Source organism: Myotis nattereri, assembly GCF_964212035.1.
Source record: "Myotis nattereri genome assembly, chromosome: 3".
Lineage (NCBI taxonomy): Eukaryota > Metazoa > Chordata > Mammalia > Chiroptera > Vespertilionidae > Myotis > Myotis nattereri.
This window is the reverse complement of record NC_138077.1, coordinates 88,868,544-88,883,537: the sequence shown is the minus strand read 5'-3', so window position 1 is coordinate 88,883,537 and position 14,994 is coordinate 88,868,544.

Genomic DNA, 14,994 nt, shown 5'->3' with positions numbered 1-14,994 from the left:
AGCTCCAACTCTAAAGAGTTTTCTGCCTGAGCTTCCTATCCATGCTCTGCCCTATTTCTGATGTTCAGCCAATTAAAACAAAAACTCTAAGCTACCATAGACCAAGGGTCAACAGATGCTCATAAGTCAATCGAGCATTTCTCATGTCTCCTACATTGCATTTCCAATAGTTTGGGGAATTCTTACAATTTTCCTAATTCTCTAGCAGTTTAAGTTTTTAAAGATAAAGTTTGAATTTTACTCAGCATAATTTGTGTTCCATATTGGGAAGTTTGATCTTGATGGTTAGTCTTCCTAAAATAGAAACATAATTTCCACACGTACAGAGGTCTTAATGAATTAGACCATAAACTGCTGAAATTTTAACTATGGAAATTTGAGGTGCTTAGTGGAATTGCATTTCTTCATAACATAAAACATATTTTTTTTCCCCTTATTGGGACCACAGCTATACTTCTAAAACCAAACTATTTTTTCTCCATTGGCATTATATAAATTTAATTACATTTCTATTATCATTCCTGTCTCTCTTTTTTAATTTAGATATTATGATTCTAATTTTGTTATTTCGGATCATTTCTCTAAATGAAATAACTCTCCAATTTGTGTTAAATATTAATAATAAAATGAACTTAATATAAATAATTATACCATTATGGGGGAAACACATGTATTCTATATATTAACACATTTCCTCAAGTAGAATGAAAGCACAAATAAAGAAAATATGTGTGATGAATTTGCAATGTCTTTTATGGTTCTTTTGTTACACAGGAATAACAAAGTAAAATAATTCAAGTTCTTCCATTGTGCTTGGACTTCCCAGTGAGTAATACTATCTCTTTCATTTTGTCTTTGGACTCCAGTGTATCTTTTATGTTAATTTAACATGTTTAATAGGTGAGAGGTTTGTGTTTTGCCTTAGAAAAGAACTGATAAAATTTGCATTGTACAAAACCCAAGAGATGATGACGAAATTTTTTTCTTTGTTCATTTTTATATTACAGTGTTCTGAAATGTATTACCAATGGAACGCCACACAGAAAGACTGCCTGGAGATCACATTGTTCTTTGTTGCATAGTAATCTGTTACATGCTGAAAGCTTATGGTTGCTAAATGTATTTAATTATTAAGAAACATTTATGTAAAACAGATTTTAGCATACTGCTATTACATTTATATTTAGAACACATAGGAAAAAATATAATTTAGTACCTATACAATCTTCAAATTCCCTGATGTTCACTAAATTATGATATATTGAAATGCAATTGGCAAACAGAAATATGTGTACCAATATTCATTGGCAAAATATTTATTTAATATCTATTTAAATAGATTGAAAATAGCATCTTTCTTTGTTATATGTGTAACATTTCATATTCAATCATACAATTAAAATTTTGTTGATTGATTTTTAGAGAGAGAGAGAAAGGGTGAGAGAAAAAGAGAGATTGATTTGTTGTTTCACTTATTTATGCATTCATTGGTTGACTCTGGTATGAGTCCTGACTGGGATAGAACCCAAAATTTTGGTGTATAGGGACGATGCTCTAACAACTGAGCTTCCTAGCCAGGGACTAAATAAATGTACTTTAAGAATAAAAGATTTTTCCCTAGCTGGTTTGGCTCAGTAGATAGAACGTCAGCCTGCAGACTGAGGGGTCCCAGGTTTGATTCCAGCCAAGGGCACATGCCTGGGTTTCGGGCTTGATCCCCAGTAAGGAGGCGTGCAGGAGGCAGCCAACCAAGGATTCTCTCTCATCATTGATGTTTCTATCTCTCTCTCCCTCTCTCTTCCTATCTGAAATCAATAAAAATATATTAAAAAAGAATAAAATATTTTAATTTATATTGATGGAGTCAATTATAGATTTTAGTATAATATCTAAGTGTTAAAATTTTAGTTTTATTTTAGACAACAGAAAACCTTTTTTAAATTATTTAATTTAAAAGCATTCATTAATTAGAAATTAATCTAACCATTATAAGTTTTGTGAGATAACTTCATTAGAAAAATTTTATTGAAATTTTTTGTTTAAAAATTAAATTAGTTTTTTTTAAGTTCAAGTAGTGCATTGGGACTTCATGTGTATTTTCATAAAGCAAGCAAATTTCCTTACAATATGTATATTAAAATATGCTTGTAAATTGAACTCATAACACAGTTTTTATACAGTTTTATCTTGGTAATTGCAAATAAAACGCCTAGTTTGTCTTGGATTCTTTAGTTAGCATTCAGCCCAAGAACAAAGGGTAGATTAAATAGCCCCTTCTTGGTCCTTATTCAGCAGGGGGCATTACATAAAAATCCAAGCTGTGCAAATGCAAAAATATTCAGACTCCTCTGTTGATCTCATTAAGTCTTATGATGTATGCACTGAGAGACGACCTGACTAAGGAACCATGACAGGATTGGGTGGGCGTTAGACACATATCCAAAAGCTCTCTGCCTGGGCCAGAGAAGCTCTGCTTCCGGGAAGTTTGTGGGCTGTGAGACCAGTGCAAGGGCAAGAAGAAAAAGAGAAACAGAGGGTGTTTCACCTGGTCTGGGAGTTTAGCTAAAGCACTTGGATATGACAGATCACGCCGTTTTACAGAACCTTAGCTTTTCACGTTATTAGGAAACTGATCAAAGGCAAAGGTTAATAAACTGTCCTTGCTTACTTCTTAGGGCTGGCAGTGACTTGTCTCTCTCACTTGTAAAGTCTGCTATTGTTTTCTCTTAAATATTTCTTAAATCTGTCTCACTCAGTCTACTCTATTCTCACTGCCCTTATGCATACATACTATTATCAACTTTTACAAGGATTATTAGAACAGCGTCCCTTCCTGCAGTCCAAAACCCTTCAATTTGTTTCTTCACAGAAGTGCCAGAGTTATGTACCCTAAGTACACGCCATCATAGGAATCTGCCACTCCCATGCATGGTGTAAAGTTCAAGCTCTTTACTCTGAAGCTCCCTGCATGGCACACATGAACCACTCAAACACTTGTTTAGGGAATCCCAGTGAACTACCAATGAACAAGTACATGAAGAAGACCAGGAGCTGCCTAATCAGATTCCCACCTACTTTCCCTTCTTTATCTCTTTGGTTGTGTAATTTTGACTATCACATTGGCCCCTTATGTAGAATCACTCCCTCTTCCTTTGCCTCACTAACATCCAGCTGTCCCCACAGCATTTTAACTCTGGGGACTTCCTCCCATATGATTCCATATGAACCTATGTACATCTTTACCTTTGAATGTTTAGCTCCATTGCATTTTAGTCATTTGTTTTCATGTCTGTCTCTTTACCTGGGCTATTTTCTTTGAGGACAAGACCTTATCTTATGTAAATATCTTGGCTTCCTAATATGGAATCCACTCTTCCACATCACATATAGTCATTACCTAATGTAAGCTTATGGAAATAATGCATGGCTGTGTTTTCCAGTCTGTATGTGTGTGTGAGATAGAGAATTATTAATGAATATAATGTATCCCTTTTTTACATTTGTCACATATTTGTAGGCATATTTTATTGAAATAGATACTCAATTGAAAATTGAAGAAGAGCCTGCCAGGCAAAAGAGCAGGTCCAGAAGCCCTAGTTTGGAGTAGACTTTGTAATGTGAGAGGCAGAAAGGTTCATGTGACTGGAGTGTGTGACTCAAGAGGGAAATGGTGAGGGAAGGGCTGGGGAGGTAGACATTGGTTAAAATTAGTAGTTTAGATTACATAATTATTGCAGGACAAGACACTGGAAGGTTTTAATCAGGAAAATAAAAGAAATAGTTTATTAAATTTGCTGTTTATTTAGGTATGAAACATGAAAACTCTAAAGGAATGAAAGCTGACTCCCAGGTTCTTGACTTAGGAAACTGGGGCATTGGATGGTGTCTGAGTCAGTCCAGACTGCTATGGCACAATAGAATAGACTGGTTAGTTTAAACAACAGAGATTTATTTCCTCAAAGTTCCAGAGATCAGGGTGTAAGCCTGGGTGGGTCCACTGAGTGTCCTTTCCTAGCGTACAGGTGGTTTCCTTCTGTCCTCTTACAATCCTAAGGGCTGTGTCAGCACATGAGGGAAAACGGTCTTCTTATAGGGACACTAGTTTCATCAGGACCTCACCTAAAATTAATTGCTTTCCAAGGCTCCTACTGCCTTATCGCATCACATTGGGGACATGGTCTTCAGCATAAGAATTTTGGGAGAAGTGGGGGTGACACAGGATTCAGTCCATAACAAGAAAACACTATGCAGAGGTTGGAGATAAAAAAAATTGAATTAGAATAATTTAGAGTCTGAGAAGCCTGTTATTAAAAATGCAAGTCAATATATCTTCTAAGTGCTGTGTCAACAGATGAATTATTAGAAGCTTAGGATAGCATAATACATGTTAAATTATTAATATGTTCTGTGACAATGTGTTACCTTTCTCGAGTAATATATTTGCATTTTAATGAGTTTTTACTAAACACTTTGACCTAAATAAATTGCTTTAATACTCAGCATACTAGCCACATGACAGACTTTAAGAGTTTAATGCTGTGATAGGCAATCAACATGCTGCACTACATGAGCACCACACCTTTCTCCCCTCACGTACATCTCAATGGTGCCTCGTACAGTGGTCTACCTCATCTCCTTCCTCAAGATTGCTGCCTTCAACATTCTCACATTTCCCAAAGGCAGCCTTGAGGAGGAGGAAGCCACCACACCCATATTAGGAGCATTTCCTGATAGCACCTCTAAAAGACTTGTGTACCTATTCACTGGTTAGTTTGAGGAAATCTGCTTTCACTCAATAAATAAAGTTAATAGGCTTCTACTTAATAATTAAATAGATAAGGTATTATTCGAATATTCTAAAATATCACTGGGTAAAATCCTGAGGATAGATAACTATGCTTTTATTTTTGTTGTTATTCTAAACAAAGAAAAACTTTTATTCTCCAAATAGACTACTTGTTATGCATTTATAATGTAAATCTAGGTTTTCAGGGTCATTAAAATCACAACCATCACCAGGCATATATTCATCTCCTAGACCTGAAACCATGGCTCGCGAGCCACATGCGGCTCTTTGGCCCCTTGAGTGTGGCTCTTCCACAAAATACCACGTGCAGGCACGCATGTACAGTGCGACTGAAACTTCATGGCCCATGCGCAGAAGTCGGTATTTTGTGGAAGAGCCACACTCAAGGGGCCAAAGAGCCACATGTGGCTCATGAGCCACCGTTTGCCGAGCCGCAGTTTGCCGACCACTGGAGACTAGCATCAGTAGTTTGGGACTCGGGGCCTTTTGAGAAACCCTCTTGATCTGGGAAAACTGAGAGTAAACACTAGGAGGGACAGGAGGGACATGAAAGATAATGTCAGTGCTTTTCCTAGTGGGCGCTAGTAGATAAAGGGACATAGTCAGGTTAAAGCTTGTTTGATTCATTCCTAGATAATGAAGCATTGCATATACTTTATGAAACTCCTAAAACAAACACGTTCTATTTTTATTATACCTATATGTGTGATTATGTAGCTGTTATAATTAAAAACGGCTGTTATTTAGCCTCAAATATAGTCTCTTAGGGTCTAGCACTAGGATATTTAAAATACCGCATTAGAGACTGAACAAGAGAATATACTGTCAAAAGTGTATATGCTATCTTGCAACTGTTGAATTAAAATTAGAAAGAGAATTAAACATAATAGTTTAAGAATTTAGAAACATGCACTTTATTTAATAAAGCTGTCCGTTAGCTACTGTTCTATAACAGCCCCCTCTAAAACTTTAATGGCTTAAAACGAAAAGCATTTATTATTTCTTATGAGTCTACAGATTGCCTGGGCAGCTCTGTTGATCTGGGATGTCCTCTGTGGTCTCAGCTGGGCCTGTTAAAGCATCTCCTTCAGCTAGCTGGAAGGAGTGCTAGCGTCTGCCTGCTTCTAATAGTCTTGCCTAAGGTTTACTCATAGCTTAGTAGGAATGAATCTGAAAATAGCATTTTAAAAGTTGCAAGCTGTCTTTCAACAGAAATTGCATAACTGTTCTTATTTTTGAAAGAACAATAACTAAGCCTCTGTATAAATTTGGGGAAATTTGCATATTTTAAGACAGCCCAATAATAAAAAAAAATGTTGATTTGCATTTTTCACACATAGTGCAGTGAAATTGTGTGATGAAGAAATTGTGTCATATGACTTCTTGCTTGGAAGCTTGGACTCAAGAAGCCAATTGTCCTCAAATTTGCTTTAATTATATTTAAATTAACTAAATACCTAGATTCTCCTTTAACTACCTGAAAGGGTACACAAAAATATATATTTGGTTTGATTAAGAAAAACAGATATCAAAAATTTTAGTTGGCCTCCATGTTTTATAGATAAGCCAACAGTTTCATAAAACTGATAAATCAAGTTAAGTTTCCATACTTGTTTTACAATTAACTTCTAAATGAAAGTATTTACAAATTACTTTGATGTAATCTTAATGAGCTTGATTCATTTCTAGATAATGATAGAGATAAATGATTTATTTCTTTTAAAAATGCAAGTAGAAAAAGGATAAATCATATTGTATCTAAAATAGGTAAGCAGTTAATAATGTCAACAAAGTTACAGTATTACTTTGAAATTCTTTTCTAATTATAAGAGAAATACAACAATAGTAGAGATTACAAAATGTAGAAATATACAATAGTGCCCCCTTATCTGCAGGAGATACATTCCAAGACCCTAGTGGCTGCCTGAAATTGGGGCTAGCACTGAACCCTCTATATACTAGGCTTTTCCTATACATGCATACCTATGATAAATGAAAACTACTTTTGTACTTTGAGACCTTTATTAAGTAAACTAGAGGCCCAGTGAATGAAATTCATGCACAGGGGGATGTCTCTCAGCCCGGCCTGCACCCTCTCACAATCTGGGACCACTGGCTCCTAACTGCTCACCTGCCTGCCTGCCTGATGCCCCTAACTACCCTCCCCTGCTGGCCTGATTGTCACCAAGTGCCCTCTCCTGCCAGCCTGATCACCCACAACTACCCTCCCCTGCCGCAATCTGCCTGCTCTGCCAGGACCCGCCTCCTTCGTATGAGGCGGCAGAGACGTCAGGACTGGCCTCCTCCACACAACACAGAACTGCGGGACCCCCAGGCCTCTCTGTGCGCAGTGGCTGCCAGGCCCCACCTTAGCTGTGTGTGCAGGCATCTTATGATGGCAACTTGTGACAGCCATCTTGTGATGACATGAGGGCGTGATGACCACCTAGGCCAGTGGTCGGCAAACTCATTAGTCAACAGAGCCAAATATCAACAGTACAACGATTGAAATTTCTTTTGAGAGCCAAATTTTTAAAACTTAAACTATATAGGTAGGTACATAGTTATTAACTTAATTAGGGTACTCCTAAGGCTTAGGAAGAGCTACACTCAAGGGGCCAAAGAGCTGCATGTGGCTCCATAGCTGCAGTTTGCCGACCACGGACCTAGCCTATTATTAGTATAGATAAGGTTACGTGAGCACAAGCACTATGATACTACAACAGTTGATCTGATAACCTAGAGCAGCAGTTCTCAACCTGTGGGTTGCGACCACTTCGGGGGTTGAACGACCCTTTCACAAAGGTCGCCTAAGACCATCGGAAAACACATATATAATTACATATTGTTTTTGTGATTAATCACTATGCTTTAATTATATTCAATGAGTAACAATGAAATTGGGAGTCACCACAACATGAGGAACTGTATTAAAGGGTCGCAGCATTAGGAAGGTTGAGAACCACTGATCTAGAGACTATGATTGACTAATGGTAGGACAGCATATACAGCATGGATACACTGGACAAAAGAGCAGAACAGTTTGAGATTTCATCACAGTACTCAGAACAGCATGCAATTTGAAATGGATGAATTGTTTATTTCTGAAAATTACCATTTAATATTTTTGAACCACAGTTGGCATGGATGAGTGAAAACTGAAACTGAAATTGAAAACATGGATTAGCCGAAACCAGTTTGGCTCAGTGGATAGAGCGTCGGCCTGCGGACTGAAAGGTCCCAGGTTCGATTCCGGTCAAGGGCATGTACCTGGGTTGCGGGCATATCCCCAGTAGGAGATGTGCAGGAGGCAGCTGATCGATGTTTCTCTCTCATCGATGTTTCTAACTCTCTATCTCTCTCCCTTCCTCTCTGTAAAAAATCAATAAAATATATTTAAAAAAAAAAACATGGATTAGTGGGAGGCGGGTACTGTATAAAGAACAAGAAAAACATTTATAATTTTATTATACAGAAATTAACTAAATTAACCATGGGATTATGTAATACATATAGAAATAAAGTACAATTATTTTTTATTTTATTAATATTAGATAATGAGCATAATTCCTTTGCATATTTTTGAAGCATGTTTTAATGCACAATTCCTAGAATATGGTAGACACAGAAATATTTGTTATATAAAATTTTTCTCCATGTATACAAAATCATTTAAGCAATTTTTTCTTGGACTTTTGTTCTTTTTAAATATTTATTTCACTTTTAAAAGCAAGGTTGTGATAAAGCTAAATGCCTGTAGACATCACTTTCTTGATGGTGAATACTTCCTAACGAATTTTTAGTCTAGTAGATTCTGCTTTCTCTATAGCTCTTCAATCCAGGATATGTCCCTTTGTCTTTCTGTTTCTCTCTCTCTCCCTTCCTCATTCTAAATTTCTGACTGTATTCTAGTATGCATTGCTGTCCTATTGAGAAGCCAAATAGTTATCTTAAAATATTTTACTTTGTATTTTACTCATTACTCATTAGTGAGATCATTTTTAAAATTTTTTTGCCATTTGTATTTCTTTGGGGTCAATTTACGTGTTTATATATGTTACTGTATTTCTATTGGATTTTCAATCTTTTGTTACAAGAAAACTTTTCATATAATAAGGAAATAACCTTTTGTCTAAAATCAGCTTTCCTTATTCATCATTCAATATTTTTTCTTTTTAGATTTCTGTTTAAAATGCCCTCTTTGCCCAGAGTTCAGAGAAGTCATCATATTTTCTTTATCACAGAGATGATTTTTTAAATGTGATGGTGCATGAATTTTTATTAAAATGTGTAGAAAAACAAAGGCATGGCAGGAACCATAGAGTTGAAATATTAAATAAAAGATGAAATGATAATAAGGATAGCTTCAAAGTATGTACTCTGGGGCCAGTAGGTCACTGCACAGAGGAATTCATTCTGACGGGAACTGTCTACCCTGGCGCCTTTTTTTCTAGTTGATTAACTGTCACGTGTGGCAACTTGGTCGACAGCAAATTATCATAAAACTTACAGAATAAAACTCAAGGCCAAAGTATATCATAGCTATTTATTCTCCCTGAAGACCACTTGAAACCAAAGTCTTCTCTTAACTGTCCCCATCTCTCTAAATACTGCACACATTGCAGAAGTTACAGAGTACCTTAAATTGGTAAACTATCTTATTTTAGTTTATATTTCCACAGAGATGACCCAAGCAGAGAATTTCTTTATGAAGACTTATGCTTGAATAAGTTCTGCCATAATGCAGAATCAAGAAGAAAATAGATTTGGGGGTTCATATTTATATCAAGGTCAAACTCATTAGAAACAAAAAGTAAATAAATTAATATTTATACAGAAAAGAGAGTCCCTTTTATACAATCTTTTAAGTAGCACATGCTTTTGAGTAACAGATTAGTTTATGTTTCACTTTATTGGTAATAATTTAAAGAGGGGATGGAAATATTAATCTGAAGAAATTTTGGTTTCCCCATGTAATAATGAGGCAAATTTTCACTTTCATAATTTTTTTAAAATATATTTTATTGATTTTTGACAGAGAGGAAGGGAGAGAGATAGAGAGTTAGAAACATCGATGAGAGAGAAACATCGATCAGCTGCCTCCTGCACATCTCCTACTGGGGATATGCCCGCAACCCAGGTACATGCCCTTGACCGGAATCGAACCTGGGACCTTTCAGTCCGCAGGCCGACGCTCTATCCACTGAGCCAAACCGGTTTCGGCATTCACTTTCATAATTGATAAGTTAATGATGCTTTGCTCACATTTTGTAAAATTCTAAAAACAAGAATATGTGGAAGACAGTTTATTTCAATTGTTTGTTTTCTCTTATATTAGCAAATGATGTATTGTTTAACTAACGGGAGAAGAGGGAGTATAAACAGTTGAAAAAAAGAAGACTATGATAACCTTAAAGTGAAATAATAAATGATTTTTGAAGCGTCTTTGTTTTTTTCTTGTAGCACTGATGAAGAAACTAGACTATTCTATGTAGACTAAAATGAAAATCCTTCATTTTGTTATGTTCATGTTTCTAAAAAATTGACATTAATGCACCTTACTCAAAGCAGAGTGGATTAGGAATTGCTGCACTTATTTACATTTTGACAATTAAATTCAAACATGGAAATAACAGAATACATAAGGCTTTTCAAAAAATAATGACTATTCATTTGGAAATAATTTTAATTGATATTTTTGGAAGACTATGGGAGAATCAGCAAGATATAATGTTATTTTAGGCAAGAGTGAATAGATTGCAATTTCAATAAGAGGTTGAGAAATGATAAAAGAACAAAGCTCAATGAGTTTAGTTTGGAAGTCAATCATGCAGACATGACAATTTATAGTCTGGGGTATGCACGCACCTAACACCCAAGATAAAGTACTATATTTCAACTCATGACATTTTGGATCAAACAGTATTACTTTTAATGGGGGATGAGTGCAAGATAGGAGAGGAAATATAACGCCAAACTAATAAAATTTAAAAACAATAAAGTCCTGTAAAAATGAAGTATGAGAGGCTAATCTCCAATCTGAATTGAGGCAGAGAAAAAAACAAAACAAAAATAACAATAAGCAAGCCACAACTCTTAAGTTTGTTTGGTGTAGGTGATAGAATTTTTGTGTGACATGATCAGGGGTTAGAGAAACAAGTCACAAATAAATAAATAAAAATCTGTAAATCAGATAAGGCTGCTGCTATGGAAAATGTTTTCAATAATGTTTTCTTTCTAAAAGAAGTATCTTATACTTATACTCTCTTAATACCAAGGTAAGATTCATTATGTTAGATGCAAATTCCTGGTGATGTTGTGGGTGAGGCAGCAGAATGCAACCACAGCTCACTGTTTTGAATTTTTAATTCTGAGTTTCATTTATCTTACAAATACCAAGCTAATATAATTTTATTGACATTTCAATATTATTTGCAAAATATATCCAATATTTGAAAACAATTTTTAAACTAGTGATGTCTCATACTAATATCAAATAATACATTATTTCACATTTTTAGAGGAAACATTAAAACATTAATTGCAGGAGGTTACCTTTTCTTTAAAGTTGTAGAAATAAAGATCTATGATTATAGTACCACCCAATTTACTGTCCAAGCCAGGACAATAGAAAAGAAAAAAGAGGCACTAAAATCATTACAATTTAGAATATATACAATCTAAAATATTTGTATAATGACTAAAAAATTGATTTTTAAGTTGAATACATTGCAAAATAGCTGCAATAAAATCAACATTTAATAAAGTTTAAAATTTTAGTCATTTCTAGATCAAGTACCAAATCACTCACGTTTTTCTGAATAATGATTTTTTTAAGAGTTTCATTCAGTTATATTTTAAAAATCATAATATTCAAATGATTTTAGTATACAGCTCAATGAATTTTAGTATATCTATACAGATGTACAACCATCATCACAATCTAATTTTAGAAACTTTTCATAAGCTTTAGGCTCTAGTTAATATGCTTTTATTATTGCATAGTATTCATTTGAATAAATGTATCATGCCTCATGCATCCATTCTGCCATTGGTGACCATTCAGATGATTTCCAACTTGGCTTCTATAAATACAGCTGCTATGGATTCTTGTACAGAGCTTCTGGTACACCTGGGCACACATTTCTGTCTGATAAAGTGATAGGAGTGGAATTTCTGGGTCATAGCACCAGCATACTTTTACCTTAAGTAGATAATTCCAAATTGCTTAGTGAAGTGTCTGTTCTGATTCCTCCTGTAGTGCATGAGAGGCCCTGACACTATATACTTACCAACATTTTTAATTTTTAGACAACTTGATATGTATGTAGTAATATTTTCTTGAGACTTAAATTGTATTTTACTTATCCTATCTAATAAAAGAGAAACATGGTAATTGGCATATGACCACTACCCTTCCCATTGGCTAATCAGGGCAATATGCAAATTAACTGCCAGCCAAGATGGCGGCCGGCAGCCTTGCAGCTTGAAACTAACATGAGGCTTGCTTGCTTCAGTGACAGAGGACTCCAACATTCCCCGCCTGCCACTGCAGGCCTCTGAGCTGCAAGCAACTATGTAACAAACATAGAGGCTAAACAAAAACCCAGAAACCTGCCGGGCTTTAGCCAGCAGGATCGCAACATTGTAAGCAAAGGCCAGAAACCTACTTTTAGCAGTGGAGGCCTAAGAGCTGGAGCTAAGCCTCAAAGCTAAAGCTGGCCCAGAATAAAAAAGAAAAAAGAAAAAAAGGAGCGGTTGGGAGCTTCAGTCACCCCCAGCCTGAAATCAACCCTCAGCTCCTCAGCCAGACTGGCCAGGCACCCCAGTGGGGACCCCCACCCTGAAGGGTGTGTGACCAGCTGCAAACAGCCATCATCCCCTCACCCAGGCTGGCCAGGCACCCCAGTGGGGACCCCAACCCTGATCCAGGACACCCTTCAGGGCAAACCAGTTGGCACCCACCCATGCACCAGGCCTCTATCCTATATATTAAAAGGGTAATATGCCTCCCAGCTCCGGGATCAGCGGAGCCGCGAGGCCTCCCGGCACCGGGATCAGCATGACAGGGAGCAGCGCCCAAACCCCCTGATCGCCCTGCGGCTCTGTGTGTGACAGGGTGCGGCACCCCAACCCCCCTCCCCCCATGGTCCCTGCTCTGTGTGTGACAGGATAGAGCCATAACCTCCCCATCGGCCTTGCCCTGAGTGTGAGAGTCGCGGGGCCCCAACCCCCTGATTGGCCCTGCTCTGTGCATGACAGGGGGTGGCGCCACAACCTCCCCATCGACCCTGCCTTGAGTGTGACAGGGGATGGTGCCCCAACCCCCCAATTGGCCCTACCCTGAGCATGACTGAGGGTGGCATCACAACCTCCCAATCTGTCCTGTAGTGTGCATGACGGGGCGGCGCCCCAACTCCCCAATCAGCCCTGCTCTGAGCCCGACCAGGGGCTTCACCTAGGGATTGGGCCTGCCCTCTGCCACCCGGGAGCAGGCCTAAGCCAGCAGGTCATTATCTCCTGAGGGGTCCCAGACTGCGAGAGAGCACAGGCTGAGCTGAGTGACCCCCCTCCCCCTGAGTGCACAAATTTTTGTATACCGGGCCTCTAGTAATTTATAAGGCTAAATAAGTTTTCATGTTTATTTGCCCTTTGGATATCTTCTCTAGAGAAGTTTATTCACCATTTTTCTTCTGGGTTGTCTATTCTTTATTGATATACTAGAGGGCTGATGCAAGAGTAGGACTTCACAGCCGCTGTGGCTGCCTCAATCCCTCCCTCACAGCAGCAGTAGCTGTCTGGATCCCTCCCTCGCAGCCACGGTGGCTGCCTGGATCCCACAGCTGCAGCCCTGGCTTCATCTGGAAGGTCATCTGGAAGGATGTCCAGAAGGAGGTCCAATCTAATTAACATATTATGCTTTTATTATTATAGATTAGAATCTTTATATATCTGGATAGGCTATCTCTGTTGTTCATTTCAATGCCAAAAATTCTATTCTGTGAGAATTCATTATATTAATGGAATCTTTTGAGAAACAAAAGTTCAGAACTCTAATATAGTCCAAGTAATATATTTTATCTTTACAGTTTAAACTGTTTGTGTTCTGCTTAAGGAATATTTTTTAACCTAATGCAATTGAGTTTTTTAAATATTATATACATATAGTAAATATAAATATTGTTGTATCTTGCACATTTAGATCTATAGTCCACCAGGAATTTATGTTTACTTTTAAATAAGGGCTAGTTTCACTCTCTTTTTCTGCAATTTAAGTAGAGAGTTGGCCCAATTATATTTACTGAAAAGATACTCTATTTCCCTCTGCTCTATTCATAATACTCTATTTTCCAACATTTGTTGTTGATGTATAAAGAATACAATTGCTTTTATACTCAGAATTCTTGTGGCTGAGTAGTATTCCATTGTATATGTGTACCATATCCTCTTCAGCCAATTGTCTATTGAAGAAAACTTTGGTTGTTTCCACATCTTGCCCACCATGAACAATGCTGCAATAAACATAGGGATATATATGTATTTTTGAAAATAAATGTTCTCAATTTTTTAGCAGAACTGGGGGTTGCTGGGTCATATGGTAACTCTATTTTTAACTTTATAAGGAGTCTCCATACTATTTTCCATAGTGGCTATACCAGTTTAAATTCCCACAAGCAGTGAATGAGGGTTCTGGTTCCATTTACTCCACAAACTCTCTAACATATGTTATTACTTGTTAATAATAGCTATTCTAACAGATGTGAGTTGGCATCTCATTGTAGTTTTGATTTGCATTTCCTTAATAGTGAGCTAAGTTGCACTTCCTTTCACATATCTATTGTTCTTTTGTATGCCTTCTTGGGAGAGGTGTCTATTCAGGTCCTCTGACTATTTTTTAATTGGATTATTTGTTTAGTATATATATCCTTTCTTTATATCCTTTGTTATATCCTTTTTTTTCTTTCATTGAATGTATTGGGGTGGTACTGGTTAACAAAATTATACAGGTTTCAAGTATAAGTATATATACTGAATTCTCTGCTTCCATATTTGGTTTTATGTAACCTACTTTATTTTTGTAATCCTCATTCAAGGATACATTTTTATTTATTTATTGAGAGAGAGAGAGAGAGAGAGAGAGAGAGAGAGAGAGAGAAGAAGAAGAAGAAGAAGAAGAAGAAGAAGAA